The following is a 9,074-nucleotide window of genomic DNA, read 5'->3' as shown; positions in this document are numbered from 1 at the left end:
TTATACTGATGCTTGACCAAAATCAAACACAATTATGAATTATACAGATGAATATTGAAATTAAAGGCTTACAGTAGCATGAGCATTAGAATTGAGTTTTACAAATATCTCTCTTACTGTTGAAAAAATTTTCATGAGAAACTAATGCTAATACAGATAAATGATATATTAGCACATCTGAGACATAATGACTTGTGAATGTTTAAATAGAGTGGGAGACAATAAGTAAACTTATAAAAATTGAATAAACCCGGAAAGAAATTCTCCATAAATATCTTATTACCAAGTCTATGGGAAATACAGTGATTAAGACAGGCAAAACAGCAAAATCAGTTCATCTATTATACTTATTAAACTGTGACCATCTTGACAGTAGAGGAAGGAAGAGTTAATCTTAATTCTCCTGGTTGTATGTACTATTAACATTAAAGGCTAAAAGATTTCATGAAGACAAATGCTTCATCACAAGAGTTTCAAGTCACAGGAAAGTGGGCATAAAGCATATCCACACAAGAAAACCCTCCTGCTATAGTAAAGCGAATAATAAAATAACAGTACAAAAGTAAAGAAGTTACATAGATAATTGAGACTTCATCATAGCCTATTGTCAAGTAATATCATGCTAAAACTATGGTTTATAAAATTGGGAAAAATTAATCTCTAATCTTTGTGAAATAGCTAGTTCTGTTGTTTGTTGTAACCTTTGATCCAAGAAGAGGAACTGTGTGTCATTAAGGAAGAAATCTTATCACTCAGTAAGGGAACGAGGAAATTAACACTACTACGATATTTTCTATTGACATATATTTTCAAATTAATGTGCTTATGAAAAATATGCCTCCTTAATATGTGACTGAGTATATGCCTGAGCATATATATATTTCCATGTGTGCACCTGTGTTTAATTTTGACAGCTAAAAAGTTAGATTTAGTGCTGAATCACCCACTTATATCAACAGCCAGAAGTATATTCCTCTTATAATCAAACAGAAATTTGTTACATTTTTATATCTAGGGTGGAATCAATTTTTCAATTTAAAACATTTCCACTGCTAGCTAAGAAGGCAAATACTTGTGTATCAGAAAATTCTTAAAATGAAAGGCAAATAAAAATATACCTATGCTACTGAATAATAAATACTAGAAGCAGTACATGAGCCCAACTGTGGCTGTAATATCAATTTCTGTACACAAAGAAATATCATATAAGCCCTTTGGTTAATATTTAATGATAGTAGGTTCATGATAATGTACATTTCATATGCTTCTCATCATATAATACTCTGTATATATTTAAGTCAATGTATGTCATTGATTAGCAAAATTATAACATGAAATATTGAACTACTGAAAGTTTTACTGGTATATAATGTAAATCTGATATGATAATATATACACATCATAAGATTAAAAGTATTTACACCAATATAATGGAAGGTATGTGAAGAATTTATTATATTTCCATATCTAATGCTAGAGTACAAAGTCTGGAATGAAAGAAAATTTGGAAATGCTGTGATTGTAATAATGAGAAACATAGGGATCCCCTAAGGATGGATGGAAACATGAATATAAAATGCTTACACACTGCCTTGAAATTTTCAGTGTTGCTACTGGGTGACTTATAGCACAAGTGGATGTCCCTCATCATAGAGATAAGCAAACAACTTTAGCACACTGAGAGACACTTAATGAAATAATTCCCTGGAGTGCCTGTGGACCTGATATTTTGCCACATACTAACTAGACAGGCCAAGAGACAGAAGACAAAAAATATTGAAAGGAACCAGGTCCTATGTACTGAAAAGATCTGAGCAGTAAATTAAAAGTTTCTGTTTCCCTCTGCCTTCAAGTCTTGTGCAAAATATTTCTGGTGGCCTGTGTAGTATATAGACAATCATGTATGGAAAAGCAATGTGAAGAACATAGATCCTGAAGTCCAGATATGCAAAATACAAACATATAGTTGTGTTTCATTTTGATCAGAAAGGAATATAGTAGGAAAAGGTTCTATTTTAATTCTGCCACTTCAAATCATAATAAATTTGAATCACTGTATATTCAGTCATTTTTCGTAGAGTTTTATATCTTTGATTTTAGAAGATTTAGAATTTAGAGGTCAGTCATATTATAACTGATTTTAAAGGTAATTTACTGTAAAGACTCGTATGACATTTTATTTTAACCCACAATAAGATAGTATTATAATGTTCATCCTTTGTTTTCAGGTCTTTCAGGAAAAGGAACACACTCTATCACTTATTTATCTACATTTTTGACAGTAATTTATTTTTCATTGGCTTCCAATTCATTCTAAATCACAAGTCTATAACATTAAATGTTCCTCTTTATTTATGGCAAAAGAGTTCTAATTCTTGAGAATTAAAAAGGGAAGTCTAGTAGAATATTACAAGTTTACTCTTAAGTAACATGAAATAAATCTTTATCATGTCATTAATGCAATCCATGTGATGTTTATTCCAATATTTGAAGTTAGCCTAAAAATTACTGCTACAGTAACTTTTTTCATAGGAAATTACTCTACCAACAAATACAGGAGGCAGATAGGGAGAAAGTACTTAGTGAGGGACTAGGGACAGACCATGAGGTGAAGCAGTGTTGGGGTGTGAAAACACACACACATTTAAAAAAAAAGGAAAAGAAAATGTTCTTCTCTGTAGGTTTGATCACTCATCATAGGATTATCATGTGACAAAAAAATAGTGAATGGAAATTACATTATTTCAATGAAATATGCATTTTGATGATCAGAGAAAAAGTAATTTTCCTTATTATATTCATTGTGTATGTTAAAATCTGTTAGAAAAGTGAGATTTTTTTCTCTGTCTTATAAGATGTGTGGTTGAAATAGGGAAAGGGTGGAACAAGCTGAGGAGGAAGGCAACCTCATAGTGAGATCAGCAGTCTCAAATATGGAGTACCCATGAGATCTCTCAGACACTAAGCCACCAACCATACAGCATGCACTAGCTGGTTTGAGGCCCCATACACATATACAGCACAGGACTGCCTCATCTGGCCTTAGTGAGAGAAAATGTGCCTAACTCTAGAGAGATTTGGGGCCTCAGGGAGTGGGGAAATCTGGGGTGGGAGGAAAATCTTCTTGGAGACAGGTGAGAGGAGGAATGGATGAGGAGCTGTCTTAGGGCCCACCAGGAGTGGGGCAATGACTGGACTGTAAAATAAAATAAAATAGTAATAATAAAAATAGATTTGGTAATCAACAATATCTTGTTTAACATTGGATTCTCAGGTATCCTCAACAGTTATATTTTACTCTATTCCACCAGTATTCATTGATCTGAGAGTTCAATTTTAAGTGATTCAATATTATATACCTGCAATATTGAAATGTTAACACTTTAGAAACATTCTTGATAATTTTGTGATTCAGTTTACTTACTTGTAAAATACAATAAATCCTAGCATAGTAAACAGTGGTATTTTTAAAATAAAATGACCAGTGAAAGTCAAAATCGTACAGCATATATTAAAAATATTTATAAAATAAAATAGGCAATCTCACTCTGCAAATGCATACTAATAATACATATTTCCTATTGTTCACTTTTCCTCTTGAAAAATGGACTAATTTAAAACAGTTCATGCTATGCTTTGGTCTTTGAACATTTCTCTTCAGATCCCTCTTCTTAAAAGGCTCCATATTCTACTCTGTGAACAAAAATCCCTCTGTGTGTCATAGGTTAGGCATAGCTTTTCCTTTCCTGGACTAATGATTTAGCTATGATGAAAGCTTCTTGAGAAAATATGTTTTCACAATTCTGCCTTCTCTGTCACTAATACTCATCTTAGGAGGCATAGAAAGAATAACTTTCTTTTTATCTTTTGTATCAATGAATATGCAAATTGATTCTATTATTGTTATTTTTATGAGATGTAGCAATTACAACTTTTTTGAGATGTTGCAGTACTATCAAATGCATTTAATTAGGTAAATTATAGGTCCATAAGAACCCAAGTAATAGAGGTCTGGAAAGTCTCATCCCCACATTATACACAAGGAAACAAAGAATCAGTAATGTTTAATATGCTGATGATCACTAGGCCTTGAATTAAAGTATTTAGACTCAAACACAAGTCTGCAGAAGAAACTTACTGCTTTTTAGAAGAAAAAAATCTTTTGATTTTTCCTTGTCATAGCAGTTATCAGTTACAAACTAGCTTCTGGGTTACAGGAGAGACTTTGTAACCTTTTGAATATATATATAATATATATATATATTATAATATATATATATATAATATATATATATATAATATATAATCAATCTGGTTGAGTCTCAAAAACTCTGTTTGCTTAGAGTCATAGAACACTCCTGGCTCTTGGGTATATCAACCACACTTCAGTTCTATCCCTTCTCCCAATCATGCTGAATGGTCAACATGAAACAAAAATTGTGTGTGTGTGTGTGTGTGTGTGTGTGTGTGTGTGTGTGTGTGTGTGTGTGTGATGTGTTGGGGGGACTTGCTTGCTTAGTATTTTTCTTATTGTGTTCTAAATTTCTTTGTCTATGTGTTGGCTTTTTACATTTCTGATTTGGAATTTTTTTGAGAGGTTAAAAAAGAACATAAATTTCTGTACTTAGGGAAGTATGGAGGTTCCTGGAGGAGTTGAGAAACAGGGAACAGTGTGGTAATATATATAATTTTAGATGTTTCTCCTTCCTGGTACCCCCTCAATGAGCCCTCCACCGCATTCTCCATCCCCTTCACCCCTACGAGGGTGCATCCCCACCCACTCACTCCTACCTTACCTCTCTAGCATCCCCCTTCCATGGGACTTCAAGATTCCACAGGACCAAGCACATCAACTCCTGCTGTAATCAGAGAAGTCTACATATGTAATGGGGGCTGTGAACCAGCACATGTATGCTCTTTGGTTGGCAGCTTGGTCTCTGGGAGTTCTGAGGTGTCCTGTTAGTAGATAATTTTGTTCTTCCTACGGTTGTAGTACACTTCAGCTACTTCACTGTTTTCCCTAACTCTTCTATAGGGGTCCCCAGGCTCATATCTGCATCTTTCTCAGTCAGGTACTGGTAGAGCCTCTCAAAGTACAGCCATGATAGCTTCTGTTTGCAAGCACATCTTGGCATCAGCTATAGTGTTGCAGTTTGATTTCTGTGCAAAGGATGAAACTCAAGTTGGGTCAGTCACTGCAGGGTCTTTCCTTCAGTCTCTGATCCATTTTTATCCCTGTATTTCCTTTAGACAGAACAGTTCTTGGTCAAAAGAGTTTAAAATGGTTAGTGGCCCCATCACTCAAGTGGGGGCCATGGTTTTGTTTTTTTTTTCAGGATGTGGTCTCTTCAGGTTCAATGTCCCCACTGTTAGGCATTTCAGCTAATGTCATCCACATTGGATGCTGGGAGTCTCTTACATCCCTGGTATCTGGAACATTCTAGTGCCTCTGTCCCCTACCGCACACTGCTGCATATTTCTATTCAATCTCCTGGCCATCGGGGCTTCTCTCCTATCTCTACAAATACATGATTCTACCCCCTTCTCTCCCTCCCTTATCCCACTAAGGCCCTCCTCTCTCTACCTTCCATGATTATTTTGTTACCCATCTAAGTGGAACTGAAGCATCCATATTTGGGTCTTTCTTCTTATTAACTTCATATAGTTTGTGAGTTGTATAATGGGTATTCTGAGCTTTTTGCCTAATATCCACTCATCAGTGATACATACCATATATAATCTTTTCTGACTGGGTTAGTCACTCAGGATGATATTTTCTAGGTTCATCCATTTGCCTGTAAATTTTATGAAGTCATTCCACTATGTAAATGTAATACATTTTCTGTATTCATTCCTCTGTTGAGGAATATCTTGGTTGTTTCTAGCTCTTGGCTATTATAAATAAGGCTGCTATAAACATGGTGGAGCATATCCTTTTGATGTGGTAGAGCATCTTTTATGTATAGGTCCAGGAGTGATACAGCTGAGTCTTCAGGTAGAACTATTTCCAAGCTTCAGAAACTGCCAGACTTATTTCTAAAGTAGTTGTACCAGCTTGCCATCCTTCCAGAAATGGAGGAGTATTCCTCTTTCTCTGCATTCTTGCCAGCATCTACTGTCACCTGAATTTTTGATCTTAGCCATTCTGGCGTATATGAGGTTGAATCTCAAGGCTGTTTAGATTTGCATTTCCATGATGACTAAGGATTTTGAATGATTCTTCTGGTGCTTTTAGGCCATTCAAGATCCCTCAGTTTAGAGTTATCTGTTTAGCTGTGGAGCTCTTTTTTAATTAATTAATTTTTTACACACCATATTTCATTCCCCACCTTCCACATCCATCCTCAAACTGTTCCACTCCCATAACTCCTACCCACCCCTGTATCCACATGGATGTCCACACCCAACACTCCACATGATCTCTAAACTCCATTTTTTAATTGGGTTATATTGCTCTTTAGCAGTTAACTTCTTGACTTCTTTATATATTAACACTCTGTTGGATATAGTGTTAGTAAAGATTTTTTTCCCAATCTGTAGGTTGATGATTTGTCCTACTGATTGTGACTTTTTTCTTTGTATAGAGGAAAGCTACTGATTTGTTGGAGTTAATTTTATATTCACCCACTTTGCTGAAGTTGTTTATCTGCTGTCATCCACAAATAGTGATACCTTGACTTTTTCCTTTCTAATCTTATTCCTTTGACCTCCTTTGTTGTCTTATTGCTCTAGCTAGAACTTTGAGTACTATGTTGAATAAATAGGGAGACAATGGACAGAGCTTTCTTGTCCCTGATTTCAGTGGGATTGTTTCAAGTTTCTCTCCATTTAATTTTAGTTTGGCTGTTAGTTTGCTGTATGTTGAATTGATTGTTTAGGTATGTGTCTTGTGTTGAATGTTGTCAAAGTTTTTTTTTTTTTTCAAAATCTAATGAGACAATCATGTAATTTTTTGGATGTATTTCATTGATAGACTTCCTCATATTGAACTATCCCTGCTTCCCTAGAATAAAGACTATTTTATCATGGTAAATGATCGTTTTGATGTGTTCTTGGATTCAGCTTGCAAGAATTTTATTGAGTATTTTGCATCAACAGTCATAAGCTAATTTGGTCTGAAGTTCTCTTTCTTGGTTGGTTCTTTGTGTGGTCTAGGTACCAGAGAAACTATAGATTCTTCAAATGAATAAGATAGTGTTCCTTTTGTTTCTAACTTGTGGAATAGTTTGAGGAGTGTTGGTATTATCTTCTGAGAATGCTTGATAGAATTCTGCACTAAAATCTGGTCCTGGGATTTTTTTGGTTGGGAGACTTTTAATGTCAGCATCTATATCCTTATATGTTATAGGATCATTTATATAGTTTACCTGTTCTTGATTAAACTTTGGTACATGGTATCTGTCTAGAAAAAACATCCATTTCATCTAAAATTTCCAGCTCTACTGAGTATAGGCTTTTTGGTAAGGTATGATGACTTTTTAAAATTACCTCAGGTTCCGTTGTTATGTCTCCCTTTTCATTTCAGATTTTGTTAATTTGGATACTATCTCTGTGCCCTGCAGTTAGTTTGGCTAAGGGATTATCTATCTTGTTGATTTTCACAAAGAACCATCTCTTAGTTTTGTTGACTCTTTTTACTGTTCTCTTTGTTTCTAATTGTTTCAATATCTTCTATGGTAACTTCAAAGCCTGAAATTCCCTCTCTTATATATTGTATTCTTTTGTTGGTACTTACATCTGTAACTCTTGATCTCTTTCAAAATGTATTGAGGAAAATATAAGAAAAAACAAGTTTTGGCTATCTATACCAGGACATTTAAAGAAACTGAGAAATACAATTCTCATAGTAAAGATTTCAGATTAAAATCTAGGAGAATAAAATATAATTATAAATTATACATTTTTAGATTGAGGAATACAATTAATTGTTAATATAGTAATGATGGTCAAGGAAATGAATTGAGTTCTTAAATATTAAAATTTGTACAAGAGAAATATGTATTCTGGAGTTAGAAAACTACTTCTTTGTTACTAGAAACATATAAATGTAATGAAAACAAAAGAAACAATCTAAACAAACTTTGAAATTTCACTAACACAAGATGAACTTCATTTTGGAGAGCTTTTGTTTGTAGGATTTTGTTTTGTATTGTCTTTTTATTTGGTGTTGGTGCTTGTGGTTGTTTTTTCACCTTTGATTAATTTCATTTTATTTTGTTTTTGTATTTTGTAGAACTTATTTTGAGAAATAGATAAATAATTGTGAATAAACACAAAGTTTGGCATCAAGGAGATAGGAAAGTTTGGAGGACTTGAGAGAGGTGAAATAATTCTATCAAAATACATTATAGGAAGTTAATTTAATAAAAATAATGTTGCTGATGCAATAGATACATTCAACATGTAAATGTACAAACAATAGTGAATTTATAAGTAACAAAGTGAAAAAAATGGAAAAAGTTTAATTTGTATACCAAAATATCTATGGTTTGGAGATATACCCCAAAATTATAGTGTTGAATCTAATTCTACCTTCAGTGATATTTGGAAAATGTGGATTTGAAATGTGATTAATCACAAAGTAGTTGTGCTCATGAACTTAAAAGTACAGAAATAAGTTTTATGTGTCTTGTGCTTTTCTGACTTATGCCTCCTGAGCATTTGCAGCACCTAAGTTAAAACCAAAGCTGAATAATGAAACCATAATTTGTAAATGCTTTATCATAGATTCAGTGATGCCAGAAATTTATGAAACTCAATTTAATTTCCATATATTTATCTATTTTTTTAAGAACAGCAATGCTAGAGTTGGAAAATTAAGAAGGAAAACAAAAATCTTTAAATACAAATGTTAAGGGGATAGAAAGTGGTTAAAAGAACACTTTTTTTTTCTTGCAGGGTTAATCCCTAGCAATGTGTGGTGGCTTGCAATCATTTACAGTTCAAGTATAAATGGAACTAGTGACACTTTTCTAAACTCTATAGACACAAAGCTGGACACACACACACACACACGCACACACACACACACACACACACACACACACACACACATATATATATATATATATATA

The sequence above is a fragment of the Mus pahari genome, chromosome X (genome assembly GCF_900095145.1).
Source record: "Mus pahari chromosome X, PAHARI_EIJ_v1.1, whole genome shotgun sequence".
In the NCBI taxonomy this organism is placed as follows: Eukaryota; Metazoa; Chordata; class Mammalia; order Rodentia; family Muridae; genus Mus; species Mus pahari.
The sequence above is the reverse complement of the archived record's forward strand: the minus strand, read 5'-3'. Positions refer to the sequence as shown.